Source organism: Artibeus jamaicensis, unplaced genomic scaffold (genome assembly GCF_021234435.1).
Source record: "Artibeus jamaicensis isolate MK-2021 breed Jamaican fruit bat unplaced genomic scaffold, CSHL_Jam_final scaffold_461, whole genome shotgun sequence".
Classification (NCBI taxonomy): domain Eukaryota; kingdom Metazoa; phylum Chordata; class Mammalia; order Chiroptera; family Phyllostomidae; genus Artibeus; species Artibeus jamaicensis.
In genome coordinates, this window is record NW_026522045.1 from 7,461,139 (window position 1) to 7,478,207 (window position 17,069).

The 17,069-nt window shown below is 42.6% G+C and overlaps 1 protein-coding gene across 1 annotated transcript in view; it reads left to right on the forward strand.

Annotated features, from left to right (window-relative positions):
• The first annotated feature begins 1,423 nt into the window (after positions 1–1,423).
• PWWP3B (PWWP domain containing 3B) overlaps positions 1,424–17,069 on the forward strand; it is a 33,206-nt gene continuing 17,560 nt past the window's right edge. Inside the window, exons 1-2 of the mRNA XM_037164149.2 lie at positions 1,424–1,477; positions 3,679–3,858. The gene's annotated coding sequence lies outside the window, so the exon portion shown is untranslated. The remainder of the gene's footprint in view (positions 1,478–3,678; positions 3,859–17,069) is intronic.

Below are 17,069 nucleotides of genomic sequence, written 5' to 3' on the forward strand. Positions count from 1 at the left end.
AGAAAATGAAATGTTGTTTGTATTTGCATTTCTTTTACTATTAGGGAAGGTCAGTATCTGTTATGTATTGTTCACTTTTAATCTTTATTTGAATGTTTGTGTTTTCAGGAGCTCCTATAAATAACATGTCCCTTTTTTTCACTTAACATATGGATATTAAAAAATGATGTTTCAGATGGAAGCCAAGATGTAATCTTTTGCACAAAGGGATGGTAAGCTGAAGGACAGTGGTTATCGTGAGATTTAAGTGGGACTTAAAACAACAAATTTAAAGAAATTTACCAAACAGCCTAGGGACCTATAACATATAAGAAGAACAGAGATACCTATAGTCATACTACATAAATTTGCTCACAGAGAAGTAAATATCAGGATCAGGGAAGAATTATGTCCTCAGAACAATGTGAATTGCCTATTGATGTCCTTTGCTCATTTTTAACTTTGTGACTTATTAAGTTTTAATAGCTACTTTAGATCAGAAATTGTTTTTAATTAACAGGTTTTTTTCAAGCACTGGCTGGGTAGCTCAGTTGGTTAGGGCATTGTTCATAAATGCCAAGATTGCATGTTTGATCTCAGGTCAGGGTACATACAAGAATCAACCAATGAATGCATAAATTACTGGGACAAGAAATTTCTCTCTCTCCTCAATATATAAAAAAATAAAAAAATTTGTCTAATTATTCTGTTTTTAACTTTGGTTTGCTGTGCTTTTACCATACTTTTTTTTCAGTTTTGTTATATTCAGATACCTATTTTCTACAGTATTTTGATTAAATTTTTTGTGGAGAAATTATTCTACTTGAAAAAATTATGAAATCTATGAAATATTCTAAAGGATGATTGAGACAATCTGAGTAAAAAGAGAGATATATCATGTCCCAGGGCCACAAGAATTAAAATTATAGAGATTTAATTCTTCACAAAATAATGTATTAATTCACCGCAATCACAAACAAGAATGTAACATATCTTTTTTTACATTTTTAATTTAATTTTTCAATTTAATATTCTTTTGAATTATTTTCTGGAGTACAGAATAATGATTACACAATCATATACTTTACAAAGTGTTCCCCTGATACTTGACCAGCTGTATCCTAACATCTTTGTAAAAATAAAGTGCCAGAAAGTGCAAGAAAAATATGTAAGATATTTTTAACTGGGTCTTTATAGCATGACAAAGGGATTTGCTACTTTTCAGGAAATCACCTACCCCTGTGTTTTGAACGGAAATTAAAGGGACACATGTTGCGATTTCATTTTGAAATCCTTTAAAAATGACCGTTTTTCCCCTTTAAGTGAATTTCAGTTGACTTGGCGATTCTCCTCCCTCTAATTGAGGAAAAGGCCCCCTGCCTTCCCCATCACAGGGAGGGGGTGGAGCATTCTCAGAAGCTTGGAAGAGAGCCTTTCCTGGCCCATCTTGGGGGAGGGGCTGTATTTCACGAGGCTGCAGCTGACAAGAAGCTTCAAGGTAATGGCTGTCTTAAAGCTAGTTATTTTCTGGGATTCTTCGGGCTGTGGTATTATGGTGGAAAAACAATAGATTGTTAACTGTGAGAGGTGGGAATGAAATAGGGTTTTGGGTAAATTGCTGTTAATTGTGACAGAGTCAACCCCCAGAAAATTTAGTTTCTCCCGATATTTTCTGAAGTCCACAGTGTGGGAATGGGAGATCAGATTACCGCTTCTAAATTAAGACTTCAGTGAGGCATGCTGTTCCTGTTAATTTTTTACATGGCATTCCATATTTCTACCTTTATTACAGAGTTTATTATATTTTGATGTAAACATTTTACACAAAAATTACTGATAGAAAAATGTAAACATAAAAAGTGTCACATACAAACCGAAATATAAATATACAGAAACATGAGAGGTATCCAGATATGCTGCTGAGTGATAGCATTTGTGTGTGTGCGTGTGTGTGTGTGTGTGTGTGTGTGTGTGTGTGTATGTATGCATTTTCCTTGAGGAGAGAACTAGAATCCTCTCTTAACAGTCAGCATCTCTGGAACATTCAGATTACTGAGGGTTTCAAAATATATTTTTATCCAGTTTCAACATTTTTAGAATTGATTTATTTTATGATCATTTTTTATCATTAGAAGGACAAAATGAAGCTGAAACAGTACCCCCGTTTGGTTTCAGACAAATAAACATTCATAGACATACACACATATAGACAGACGTGAAAACATACCCCCTTGTTTGGTTTTTTCCAATAGTGGAAATTTTCCTGGATCTGATCAAGCCCATAGTCTGGTTGCTGTGTTGGCTACAGCCCTGCATGCATCCTTCTTGCAACTCATTCTTTCAGACCCACAGGTATGGCAATCGTCAGCAAGAACTGTCTTTATATTTTAAGTTTAAGAGTGAGGCAGAGAAGGAATGTGGTGCATTTCTATTAGAGCTTTTAAAAATATTATGTGGCATGATGCAATACATACATTTGAATGTTATACAGCTGACAAATGGAAATATGAACACGTAGTAATTTGAAAACATGTCTGAGAAGTAATATTAGTTGAAAAACGAAAATTGCAGAATGGCAAAGATAAAGTACTCTATTAATAAAATTTGTGTAACAAAATCAGAAAAAATATAAGGCTACCTCCTAATGGTATTGTTTGTATGGTTGGAGAGGTAGGAAACTCTTTAATATCTATTTTAAAATAATTTGTAATTCATATTTACTCATTTTTAAAGAATATCAGATAAAATTTTGAGATAAAATGTTACAAATTAGGGGGTAATTATATTTGAAGTGATTCATTAAAAATGACATCGAAAATACTTATTAATATGGAAAAACTTTCAAACCATGGATTTGAGCATGGTAAAAAGATTTTCTGAAACTATATGCATCCATGTACATATGTAAAGAAAAATATGGAACAATACTCAGGAAACAATAATAGTGATTCTTTTTTTTCCAGAATTATACATTCTTTTTATAAATCATTATCTTTTCAGTTTTCATTAAGCATCCCATTTTCTTTGGATTAGACCATTGGAAGTAAAGACATTAGCATTCTATTTTTTGTGCAATGCATAACAAAGCTATAATTTTGAGCATAGTATATTCTGGAAGCCTGAGAAAACTGCTGGCTTGGCAAGATGTAGTTCCCAACCTCCTACTGTAAGGAGGATCTGATAGTAACAAGAGGCAGTTCTGGTACTGGTCACAAGATGGCACTTGCCAGATTTTCGAAATTTTTTTTAAGCAACTATTTTACAAAGTGAACAAAGCCATGAAACCTATTTTATATTAGCAGACTATGAAACAGCATGTAAAGTGTCATTGTAATTCTGTTTACAAATTTATATGTGTCTAGAATAAAAGTCCCCAAATTAGCACCAATGGGAGAAGTAAAAAAAGCATTAAAATATATTTACGTAGAATTTGGCCAACCAAAGACAGAAAGCAATTGTCATTTCCCTGTTTCCTGTCCACACCTCACACTTTTCCTGAGAGAGATGATTTCAGCATGAACCAAGTAACAACTGTATCCCAGAGAACATTTTAATAAAAACAAAAAGAAAATAAACATAACATCTACATTACAGATGAGATTTCATCTCTTTCCTATGCTTCACAATGACATGCTGCTGAAGGTTTTTTTTTTTTTCCATTTAACTGGTTGATTCCCTGTCTCCTTTTGGACAACCTAGGTTAATGCCAGAGATGTACATGACCTAGGGAATGTGCATGTGAAGCCATCTGAATCCCAAAAAGGAAGTACAACCATAGAAGCATCAACCAGGAAGAAGGTCCTGCTGGACAAGCAGCTGGAGTGAGAATCAAAGCAACGGGATTATTGGACTGGGCCCTCCAAAGTCCATGTGACATTGGTAAGGCTTTCTCCTTCCCATGTTAAAACATGTTTAAATTGAGAATATGGAGTGCAATTTATTTTAATTCTAGCTTATTGGCCATGCCATTTTGAATTAAAAACCTTAGATATTAGTGTTAGGATATAATTAAATATGTTAAATTCTGATAAAAATTGTACAAATGGCTATAATGATGTTTACTTATGGAAGACTTATAGATCCCAACCAACTGCCTGACTCTAAAGGAATCCTTGCAAATTACCCCATTCCATAGGTAGCCATTGTGTCCAAATATCTGACCCCTCAGTTCATTTTCTTAAGTCATTGTGTTATTGTATGAGTCCAAGATACACCAACACCAGTATTAATGCCTGGCTGCCTTGGGTACATAAGGCAGCATTAAAAAGTTAAAAGATTACCCTAGAATAAATCTCGAGAGGCCCCAAAGTCAAAGTATCCAATAACAGAAATGATCTCCCTAACACACCAACATCTCACCCCCTCCCAATCTCCTACCACATACAGGCTCAATCATTCCTTTTATGCAATAACTTTAATAAGGCCTGTATACTGGGACATTATAGAACTGCTTCTCATTTCTGAAATTAAATTTTGAGTATTTTCCCCCAGTGTTTCTTTGGTGCCCAGTATGTATTTGTATTTTTGTATATCTTCTCCATTTTCTTTTTTTTAAAGTTTTTTATTTATTTATCTTTAGAGGGGAAGGGAAAGAGAGAGGAGGAGAAACATCAACGTATGGTTGCCTTTCGTGCGCCCCCTGCTGGGAACTGGCCTGCAGGGAACCAGCCTGCAACCCAGGCATGTGCCCTGACTGGGAATCGAACTGCGATTGTCTGGTTCGCAGGCCCATGCTCAATCCACTGAGCTACACCAGCCAGATAGCTTCTCCATTTTCATTGTCCATCTTCTTTCTTCTTTAACAGAAGAAAGCCTTTTACTTATTCTCTTTACTTTTTGTGTGAGTATCCTCTAGTGTTGCCTATTCAAGTTATTTTAAAGCTTCCTTGCAAGTTTTCAGGAGGATATGTATAGCACAAAAGGAGAAAAACTATTAAAAGCTCTAAGATAATAGAGGCTTCTAACATCACTGTTTTTTGTGTTTAACTAGGCAGTGAAACACAAATCAATTCCCTAAGAATTTTTCTAGATGCTTCAGATTTCACAGATTAATTTCTAGTCTATATCCAGATGTACCAACCAATAATACACACTTTCGGATCTTCAGTGGTTCATTTTGAATTTCTTTTCTTCTTTTCTCCTCCCTTCTTATGTTCATATCTACTCCTGCTACACCCTTAGACTGTTGCTGAACTTTTAAAAATTATTTTAATTTTGTAATACCTTTTGATATTTGTAGTAGCATTTGTCACTCCAGCCAGCTAGTAAAATTAGAAGAACTCTGTCCCAAATCCATGTCAGTATATCTATTTGAGAAATTCTAATATACAGTCCCTTGTCATAATGCTTGTCTGAGAAACTCTGAAGTTTAGACATTTTATCTTTAGCAGTTTCTCATATCTCCTCACTAAAGTACTGATAAGTACTTTTATTCAGAGTGGTAACAGGAATAATTTTGGTCCAGCCTGGATCTTCTCTTCTGAGTGTGTCAGAGAATGAAGAAGGAAGTTTGTTTTTCTTTAAATCCCCAAGGCAGATCCCACAGAGGTCTGTCTTTTTGCTTGTTAATCCAGGGACTAATGGTACAGCTTAGTCCCTCTAATTTAATATTCAACATGTAGTAAAGCTTTGTGCTGTGATGATTAAGTTGTAAGGTTCTCATCAGCCTTTCTTTTATTTCTTTTAATATGTTTCCAATTCCATCATTCTGAATCTTTTTTATTACTTTTATTTAGTTATTTTTCCAGTACAGTTTTTTGTCTATTTCTCCCATCCCAGCCTCCCCCGCCCCTTGCTCCCCACCTCCCTCCCATTTCCACCCCCCTTAGTTCTCATCCCTGTGTCCTTTCTATTTGTTCCTCCAAATCCCTCCCCCCTTTTCCCCTTAACTTCCCTTCCTTCTCCCCTCTGGTCACTATCCCCTTGTTCTCTATTTCAGTGTCTTTGGTTTTTTGTTGTTGTTGTTTGTTTTTTTCCTGCTTGCTTGTTTGTTTTGTTGTTTAGCTCCCTGTTAAAGGTGAGATCATATGATTTTAGCAGCTTCATCCATTAGCACTGTGTAGGTTTTAGAATTAACCACAATACAAAATCTCCAAACATAGCAAGTTTATCTTCTTGTGACTTTAGGTCACTGCTTAGTATTAGTTTTCTTTTTTCCTTTTTTTATTCATGTTCACATACATTTCAACAGAGATTATATGTCCCTTTGGCCCTGGCAGTGATTCACTGTCTGGTTTGCCTTTTACTTACTGAGGATGCTCCATCCTTAGTCAATTTTATTCTGCTTTTCTTTCTCTTCATATGGGCTGATATTTATCAGTGAACATTAATAACAAGATTTCAACTTTGTTCACAACCTGTTTTAGTTTCTTGTGCCTATGTTTTAGGGGTCATGGACTATTTTGAATAGTCATTAAATATCCAAGATTCTTTGCTTTACCAGTGCTCATGGCTCCCTCATGGTCTTTGGGGGTATTCTAAATGGACCATTTCTACTCTTTTATATGGATGATATATACACTAAAAATTTGAAATTTGTTTATTCTATAACCACTCTTTCTCATATGATATTTGGCTTCTGCTTTCTCACTGGGGATATATTCTTACCTTGATATCAATGTCCAGATTATAACACTTTGGTTTCTACCCCTTCCTTTCCTTTTGCTCACATGGTTTAGTGGCATGTGAGAACTCCAGTGTAGTTAAAGGCTTTGCCAATGAGGATAATTTCACAAACTATAAGATGTTGATGTCATTTGGATTCTTAACATTTGTCTTGTGTTAACTAACTTTCAACAAAAGAGATATTTAATGAAGATAAGAATATATAGAAAGAATTATACCACTACATCAAAATTCAGTTGTCTTAGGTGCCCCCCTAACATTTTCAAGCAAGTTTAGAAATAGATGTTAATAAAAATTAATTGAAGAGATTGAACAATTGAATTTCTAATATATTCTTTGAACACTCCAGAGGATATTTTCACACATACATTGCAGTACTCATGACCTTCTTTGGCAATCATTTACCTAAAGCACAAATCAGTATTCTTATATGTAGTCCCATTGTTCTCATAGTAAAATACTAATTTTTTATATACGTTATACTCTGACTTGGGGTATTTTCATAACACTAAAGAGAATTTAGTATAGTTTAAAAGTCAAATTCACTCACTTAGATGTATAGTTTTATAGTTTTGACAAATATATACAGTCATGTATCAACAAATACAGGCATACCACAGAGATAGTGCAGGTTCAATTCCGGACTACCACAATAAGGCTAATATGGCAATAAAACAAGTCACACAAATATTTTGGTTTTCCACTGTACATGAAAGTTATATTATACTATGTTGTAGTCTGTTAAGTGCTTAATAGCATTATTTCTAAAAAACAAGGTACACACCTTAATTTAAAAATACTTTATTGTAAAAGATGCTGAGTTATTATCTGAGCCTTCAGGGAGTCATATCTTTTGTTTGGTGGAAGATCTTGCCTCACTGTTAATGGCTGCTGAGAGATTAAGGTGACTGTTGAAAGTTGGGGTGGCTCTGGCATTGTCCTTCTTTTTTTTTAGTTTTTTTATTGTTGTTCATGTACAGTTGTCTTCATTTACACCCCACCCATTGCCACCTACCACTCTCAAACCTACCCCCTTTGGTTTTGTCCATGTATCCTTTGTACATATTCCTTGATGGACCTTCTCTTATTTCCCCCCATTATCCCTCTCCTCCTTCCCCTGTGGTTGCTGTCCGTTTGTTCTTTAATTCAAGGTTTCTGGTTATATTTTGCTTGCTTGTTTTGTTGATGAGTTTGCACCTGTGGGTGAGATCAATTTCTTAAAATAAGACATGCCTGCCCTGGCTGCTGTAGCTCAGTGGATTGAGCCTGGGCCTGTAAACCAAAATGTTGCTGGTTCAATTTAAAGTTAGGGCATATGCCTGGGTTGCAGGCCAGGTCCCCAATAGAGGGCACTTGAGAGGCAAGCACACACTGATGCTTCTCTCCTTCTCTTTCTCCATCCCTTCCCCTCTTTCTAAAAATAAATGAATAAAATCTTCAAAAAAAATAAGACATGACTTCCTCACTAACATTAATCATTTCTAATTTTTGATAAAAAGTGAGAGATGTGAAGCTCTTCCTTTAGCTTGAAAACTTAGATACCATTGTACGCTTTTTAGTTAGCCTAATTTCAATATTGTTGTGTCTCAAGGAACAGGAAATCCTGAAGAGATGGAGAGAGACAGAAGGGTGGCAGGTCAATGGAGCAGTCAGAATATACACATTTATCAGCTAAGTTCATAGTCTTATATGGGTGTGGTTTGTGGTGCTCCAAAACAAATAATAAATCAGAGATTACTGATCACAAAACACCATAACAAATATTAGCGTTATAATATTGAAAAAGTTTGAAATACTAAAAAAGTAGCCAAAATGTGACACAGACATGAAGTGAGCAAGTAGTGGTAGAAAAAATGGCACCAGTAGACTTTCTAGACACAGAGATATCACAATCCTTCAATTTGTAGAAAAACAATACCTGGGAAGCACAAACAAGAAAAACACAATAGCCCTGGCTGGTGTAGCTCAGTAGACTGAGTGCGGGCCTGCGAACCAAAAGACTGTGGTTCGATTCCCAGTCAGGGCACATGCCTGGGTTGCAGGCCAGTTCCCAGCAGGGGACACATAAGAGGCAACCATACATTGATATTTCTCTCCCTCCCTCCTTCCCTTCCCTTCTAAAAATAAATAAAATCTTTAAAAAAAGAAAAGCACAATAAAGGGAAGTATGCTTGTACTGTCAAGTTACAGAATATTTCCATAACTCCAAAATGTTCCCTTCTGCTCCATTGAAACTCTCTGTCACAGTTCTTGGCAACCAATGATCTAAATTCTGCCCCTATAGTTTTTTTTATTTTCCATAATGTCATAAACGTAACATACAGTATATAGACTTTTGGATCTGGCTTATTTTGTTTAACATGTTGATGGTATTTACCCATTTTGTTGCATGTATCCATAGTTAATGCCTTATATAGCTGAGAGGTATTCTATTATTCTGCAGTTTGTTTAATAACTCACCTACAGATTTACAGTTTTGGTGATTATTATTAAATGTGTTATAAACATTCCAGAACAGGTCTTTGTACGTAAGTTTTCATTTTTCTTGGGTAAATACCTAAGATTGTAATTTCAGGGTTATATGGTAAGTTTATGTCTAGCTATGTTAGAAAAGTCACCAAAGTGTTTCCTAAAGTGTTGTAGGCAACAGATGAGTCAGTGCACGCTCTCAGAGACGAAAATAGGTTTCAAAGATTTCTAGTTTTATTGATTACAAAATAATAGTCCAATTATAAATTTGGTGGCCAAGCTTTACCTGCGCAGGGGCGAGCTTTCCAGATGTGAACGGATTCACATTAGCTTTTAAAGCTACAGATGGAAGTCGCGCGTGGCTCACAGACTACGGGGTTCTTATAGGGCAGAGCAAGCGAATGCGGGGTTACAGGCTCACAGACTACGGGGTTCTTATAGGGCAGAGCAAGCGAATGCGGGGTTACAGAAGCAGATGTGGCAGTTAGCTATTAGCCAGGTTGCTAAGTTAAAAAACGGCGAAAGTCTCTAATTGGTGGGTGGGAGCTGGGGGTCTCATCTGGCGGGCCTTGGTCAGTTACCTTATTTGGCTAGGAATTTTAACCCAGCCATTCCCTGACATTTATTTATTACCCAGTCTCAGGAACTGCAGATGCCTAACGGCTGTTTGTATGTTTCTACTACTAATGGCTATTACATTCCCCCCTCCGGTTAGGTAGCAGTTAAACCATTGACTGCCGGTCATCTTGAGGCAGGATAGTATATGGTTGGGACAATACCATAAGCTTGATGGCATCAATCCTGTCCCTGATGAATGCAAAAATCTTATTCAAGATCCAGGGTCCTGCAGTCAGGGCAAGCAATAGGATAAGTATAGGGCCAGCTAATGCGGAAATAAGCGTGGTCAGCCAAGGGGAAGCTTTAAACAGAGAGGCATACCATGAAGAGGTCTGTTCCTCTTGTTCTCTTTCTTTTAGTCTCTTGGTTAGCATCTTTATGCTTTCTCTGATTACCCCCGAATGGTTGGCATAAAAACAGCACTCTTCCCCTAAGGCTGCACATAATCCTCCTTGTTGAAGAAACACAAGATCAAGCCCCCTTCGGTTCTGAAGTGCTACCTCAGCTAAGGAGTCTACTTGGCGTTCTAGGTACATTACTTGTTCCTGGAGCAGGGAGACGTCTTTAGAGAATGTCTGTGATAACCGTCTAAGGCTATCCTCCCCATGGATTAGTGCCCCCGCTCCAACAGCTGCTGATCCAATGATACCAATAGTGGCAGCTATGGGTATGAGCAATGGAGTCCGCTTGACTCTGGAAGGGGGGTCGTAGTACAAAGTCGGGATCCCCTCCATACAGGTATACTTGGGGAATAATATACGCACTAACACAAAGTTCTGGGTTAGTAGGAACTATACATTTAAAAATACCTTGGGTACATATAAACCATAGCCCTTCTGGGGCTCTTGTTACAGTCAATGTTCCTGGGGTCTTTGGTATGTATACTAAGTTGAGACAGTAATCTGCATAATTCGAATCATTGAGGGTGAAATTAGCTAACAGGTAACAGGTTCCCTGTCCATGAAACTCTGCTAATGTGATGGTACCTTCAAATTCACATTGTTCAAGACCTTCCACCTGTCTTTTCCCTGGGGGAAGGCGCATTGTGATGGGAGTGTTATTTCCCCCTGCGGAGGAGTTAACCCCCAGGCCAACATAGAATGGGGGCCTTGGGCTAAGGCATAGCCAACAAGACTCAGTAACATTTGGCATAGTATAGTTAAAATAAGGAAACACTTGTTCTAAGAGGCTTAGGGCCGACTCTCCTTGATGATGAGGTCTGCCTACTAAGGGTGGTGGGCTTCGGAGCAATGGCCTAGGGTTCTCCTCTTCCTCTCTAAGCTGCGCTGAGGCCTCAGTTGCCCTGGGAGGGAGTCTGGTTCCTTTTGGGTCAGGAGAGCGCGTAGCGGCTAGGCTTACAGTAGGTTTGGGCGGGCGAGGTGGCAATCTGCCTACTGCTCCTCTCAGGAGGGGCCTTCCCCTGGTGGGTAATCTCTTTACAGTAAATAGAGTTCCTGGGTCATCCCCTGTGATATATAGGCGGAGGCCCCAGGTTTGTCCTTTAGCCCATTCGGGGTCTTTAGGGTTTAAAACAGTTATTACAGTTGGATTACAGTCGTTTGTGGCGCAGTTCCGATTCCATCTTTCACCCTTTTTGGAGGGTGATAGTTTTATCCCTTCCCCCTCCGAGGCTCCACCCATTGGAGAGGGTCTCACAACCCCATGCTTTACAGTAGTAGTCCCCAAGAGCGCCGCCACACGTCTGTCTTTTCCCTGGTGGGGATTCTGGGCAAGCGTAGAACCGGGTTCGGATGAGGTCTCGATTTAAGCCATCTTCTCCCACCCTTTTCACAGAGATTCCCTAATCCTTGTTTGTATGGGTCTATTCTGTTCATTCCGGGAACATCACAAAGTTTGTCACCAAAAAACTGGGAGAAATCTGCACTTAGAGTCACTGGGCCTGTATCCCAAGTAAAATTGGTGGCAATGACTGTGCCATCTGCTGTCCTTATGAGTACCCACTCCTGCTGTTCTAGGCCTTGGCTCAGAGCTTTCCCGTGGTTCATGGACAGAGTTACTGTAATCAGGAACAACCTTACTGTTTCAGGAACTTTAGGCTCAGCGGTCGCTCGGGATCTCTGCTGACTCGCCATGTGCCTTGATGTTCCCTAGGAGGTCGAGCTGGCTTTGTGTGTGATAGATGAATCCAGTAGGGTTTCTCTGCAACTCGCACTGCAGAGAGGGTGCTGAGCAGGACCTGGAAGGGGCCGACCCACCGTGGCTCCAGGTTTCCTCGCCGGTGGTTGAGGATCCACACCCACTGGCCTGGTTCAGGAGGAGTAGGCCACTGGGTCGTTTCAGCTGGGGGCTGATGTCGTAGGACTCGTATCTCCTGTCGCACCTGCTGCAAGGCCTGGAGGGACTTAAGGAAGTTATAATTTGTGCTGGCTATTTCTTCACTGGAAAGTTTGGGAATAATGGGGACAGGTTGCCCAAACATGATTTCATATGGGGTCCAAGACCCCACGTAAGGGGTACACCTTACCCGGAATAAGGCAAAAGGAAGAAGCTCGACCCAGTTTTCGCCAGTCTCTTCCTTTAATTTAATAATAGTCTTTTTTAGAGTTCTGTTCATTCTTTCTACTTGTCCTGAACTCTGGGGTCTATAAACACAATGGAGCTTCCATTCAATCATTAGTTTGCTGGCCAATTCTTGGGAGACCTTTGAGACAAAGGCCGGGCCATTATCTGAGCCAATAGCTAATGGAAGCCCATATCTGGGGATAATTTCTCTTAGGAGTAGTTTGCATACAATGGAAGCGGTCTCCCCCTTAGTGGGGAAGGCTTCAGTCCAACCTGAGTAAGTGTCTACTAATACTAAGAGATACTTATACCCAGATTTTCCTGGTCCCATTTCGGTGAAATCTACTTCCCATAGCTCACCTGGACTCTTACCTCGGTACCTCACCAGGGGGAGGATACTTCTTATTCTGGGCATTTACCTTAGCGCATGTCTGACATCTAGTGGTTATTGACTGAACTGTATCTCTTAACTTTGACCCTGTATAATATTTCTTTATTAACTGTTCTAATCTGGTCTGGCCGAGGTGTGTGCTCGCATGCAACTCTTGGGCTATTGTTCTTAAGACCCCTTGGGGAAGGAAAATCTTGGAGACAGGTAGTACAATTTGCCCTTTAGAGTTTTTAACCCCCCCTGCCTTTAGACCAACTTGCTCTTCCTCGGGGGTGTAGATAAGTTTTGGGGGGATTTCGAGGCGTGGAATGAGTGGAAGAACAACTACTTCTCCTTCAGCAGCTTTCCGAGCAGCGGCATTAGCTAATTCGTTTCCCCTGATGATGGGTGACTCACCTTTCTGATGCCCTCGGCAATGTATTATGGCTACCTTTGCGGGGAGCCATATAGCTTCCAAGAGGGCCAGGATCTCTTCCTCGTTCTTAACTTCCTTCCCACCGGCAGTGAGGAGGCCACGCTCTTTGTAAATGGCTCCGTGGATGTGAGCGGTGGCGAAAGCATACCTGCTGTCGGTGTAGATATTAGCGGTCTTACCTTCTGCTAGACGCAGAGCCTGGATTAGGCCAATCAGTTCAGCTCGCTGGGCTGAAGTTCCAGCTGGCAACGCCTTCTGCCAGATCACCTTCGTCTCAGTGGTGACTGCCGCCCCTGCTAGTCGCCGCCCTTCCCACATGAAGCTGCTTCCATCAGTAAAAAGAACTAAATCAGGCTTGTCATAGGCCTGGTCCCGTAAATCGGGTCGGGAACCAGTGATAGAGTCTAATACCCATGTGCAGTTATGGGTTATAGCTGCGTCTGGTAAGGGCAACAAGGTTGCAGGGTTCAGGGTGGTTGTTTTGACAAACTGCACAGCTGGAGGATTTAGGAGCTGAGCTTGATACTGAGTCAGTCGGGCATTCGAAAGCCATCTGTCTGGGGGGTGCCCGTAAGACCTGCTCTAGATAGTGCTCTCCGATTACCTGAATGTCTTGGCCTAAGGTGAGCTTGCTTGCTTCTTTGACTAACACAGAGGTGGCCGCTAAGGCCCTCAGACATGCTGGCCAGCCAGAAGCTACAGGGTCAAGTCTCCTTGATAGGTAGGCTACAGGTCTTCTCCATGGACCGAGCTCTTGGCACAGCACCCCTAATGCAGTTCCTTCTTTCTCGGCTATGAATAGTTGAAATGGCTTAGATAGGTCCGGCAGCGCTAGTGCCGGGGCCGCAACGAGGGCCTCCTTCAGGGCCTGGAAGGCCCTTCTTGCCTCGCTAGTCCATTCAAACTTTTCTTCCTTTCCCCGAGTTAGCTGGTGCAGTGGTCGGGCCAACTCTGCAAAACCTAGGATCCAAAGCCAACAGTATCCTACTGCTCCGAGAAACTCCCGTACCTGTCTCTTGGTGGTAGGTTCTGGGATTTGTAGGACTGTTTGAATCCTCTGATTGGATAAGGTTCTTTGCCCATTCTGCAGGTTATACCCCAGGTAACTTACAGTTTGAGTCACAATCTGGGCTTTCTTGGCTGACACACGGTATCCCATCTTCTCTAGGTCTCGGAGTAGGTCCTTAGTAGCAGCCTCGCACTTCTCCGCACTCCTCTCCGCAATGAGGATGTCCTCCACATACTGCAGGAGTACTGTCGTGGGGTGGGAGATGCGGAAAGCCTGCAAGTCCTTACCTAGGGCCTCACTGAAAATGGTAGGTGAGTTCTTAAACCCTTGTGGTAGGCGCGTCCAGGTATACTGGCCTACTAATCCATTTTCAGGATCATTCCACTCAAAGGCAAAGATCTCTTGGCTTTGACGGGCTAGCGGTATGCAAAAGAAGGCGTCCTTTAAATCTAGTACCGAGTAGTGAGTATGAGTCGGGGGCAAAGAACTTAGCAGGGTATATGGGTTGGGCACCGTGGGATGTATAGTCTCTACCCGCATATTTACTTCCCTCAGATCTTGAACTGGCCGGTAATCCGCCGTCCCAGGCTTTTGTACTGGTAACAAGGGAGTATTCCAGGCTGACTGACACTCCCGTAGAATACCTGCTTTTAGAAGTCGCTTAAGGTGTTGGGCGATCCCCTGCCGTGCTCGGCTGGGTACTGGGTACCGTCTCACCTGAATAGGGCTGGCAGTGCTTTTTAGCTGGACTAGCACTGGAGGTTGGTGGAGTGCTAGGCCTGGTGGATTAGTCTCTGCCCAGACTCCGGGAATCTCAGAGAGGAGGGTTTCTGGTACTCCTTTCTCCTCCTTACCTTCCTGGAGGGTTGCCAGCAGGTATTCTTCTGAGAGTGGCACAGTTACCTCTACCCGGGCAGGTCCTGGAGTATTGGTCCCTGGCACCTCAGTCTGTTTGAAAGTGATGGTGGCCTGAAGTTTCTGCAATAAATCTCTCCCGAGCAGTGGGTAGGGACAATCCGGAACCACTAGGAATGAATGGGTTATGGTGCCCAGCCCCAAGTCTGTGACCCTTGCAGTAGTCCATGGGTAAGATTCCTCTCTGCCAGTAGCCCCTATGATCTTGGTAGTTGTCTTTTGTGCCTTTCCTTGTGGTTGCTTTAAGACTGAAAAAGTGGCCCCCGTGTCTACTAGGAAATTTATTGGCTTCCCTTCGACGTTCAGAGTGACCATGGGCTCCTGGGGGCCAACTGGTATAGAGCCCCGGCCCCGTCAGTCTAGAGTCTGAAGCAGGACGGGGGTCCTTTCCTCTAACACGGGTGGCCTGGCTCTGCGTTTAGGGCAATCTCGTTTCCAATGTCCTATTTCCTTGCAGTAGGCACATTGATCTTTGTTTAAGGGAGCCCGCTGTTGCTGGGCTCCATCCCTACCTTTCTCCCTCCGGCCAGGTTTCTGAGCTGCTATGAGGATCTTGGCTACTTCCTTTGCTCTACCTATCTCGGGGTCATCTCTGTTTACATAAACTTTCTGAGCAATTTCTAACAGCTTGCTTAGGTTTTCTTCTTCAAAACCTTCAATCTTCTGTAGTTTCTTCCTAATATCTGACATCGCCTGTGTGACAAAGGCAATATTGACAAGCCTGCGATTTTCTGGCGCTTGGGGGTCTAGGGGGTATACACCCGGTAAGCCTCTAGAAGCCTCTCTAAATATGCTGCTGGGGATTCCTCTCTCCCTTGGGTGACCTCACTTACCTTACTGAAATTGGTTGGCTTTCTGGCTGCTGCTCGTCCCCCCCTCAGGAGAGCTCGGCGATACTGGAGTAGAGCTTCCCTCCCCGCACTTGAATTTGGGTCCCAGTCCGGAGGCTGGTTGGGGAGTATATCCCCAATCCCCCTCCAGTTTCCTCCCAGCCCTCCTTCTTCTTCCCTTACGGCCTTTTCGGCCTCTTGAAGGATTCTCTCTCTTCAGAGGTGAAGAGAGTTTGGAGTATCTGTTGGCAGTCATCCCACGTAGGCTGGTGGGTCCTAAAAACGGTCTCTAGAAGGGAGATTAAGCCCTGGGGCTTTTCAGAGAACAGGGGATTCTGAAGTTTCCAATTATATAAATCACTGGTAGAAAAAGGGACATAAACTAGACGAGGGGGATTAAAGGCCGGGGCATCTGGGCCCGGCGGCACCTCCCGGAGGGGCAAGATGTTGGCCCCTCCCACTGGGGGGTTAGGCGCCCCGGCCCGGGAAGCGGGACGCCAGCCCCTCCCACCTGGGGGTGGGGCGCCCCCGCCGGAAGCTGGACGCCAACCCCTCCCACCGGGGGGTGGGGCGCCCCCGCCGGAAGCGGGACGCCAACCCCTCCCACCGGGGGGTGGGGCGCCCCCACCGGAAGCGGGACGCCAACCCCTCCCACCTGGGGGTGGGGCGCCCCCGCCGGAAGCGGGACGCCAACCCCTCCCACCGGGGGGTGGGGCGCCCCGTATAGGGTTCCCCTCCTTGTGTGAGGGGGACTCATCAACTCCTCCCCCGTGGTGGAGTCGGGTTGCGGGGTAGGATTGTACGGAGGCGGGGCAGTTGGGGCTAGTAGAGAATCCTCTGGCTGCTCTGGCAATACCGGATATAGACGGGGCTTCCTTTGTTCCTGCCCCTGGGGAGGAGTTTTCTCTCCAGGATTTACTCGCGGCTGCCTTTGTTCCTGCTCCTGGAGAGGAGTTTTTCTCCCCCCTCCTGGCCTTTGTCTAGCAGCTACACAGACGCTCTGCCGCATCCTATTTCTGCCTGACTGACAACAGCGTATGTATTTCGGTCGTTCGGTAGGTATATCTACCCAAACATCTATATAAATCATCTGATCGGATGGGGCACTCTGTAAACCACCCCCTGAACGGCATAGAGAAGGGGGAGGTTAAAAGTCCCTTCAGAGGGCCATCCTACGCCAAAGGCTGGCCATTCTAACTCACTGAAGGTCCGGAGAGTCTCAGGATCTGGAGGTGGCCCGCCGTACCCTCGGGCCCGCTTCTGAAAATCAGAAAAATTATTCAGAAGGCATTCTAA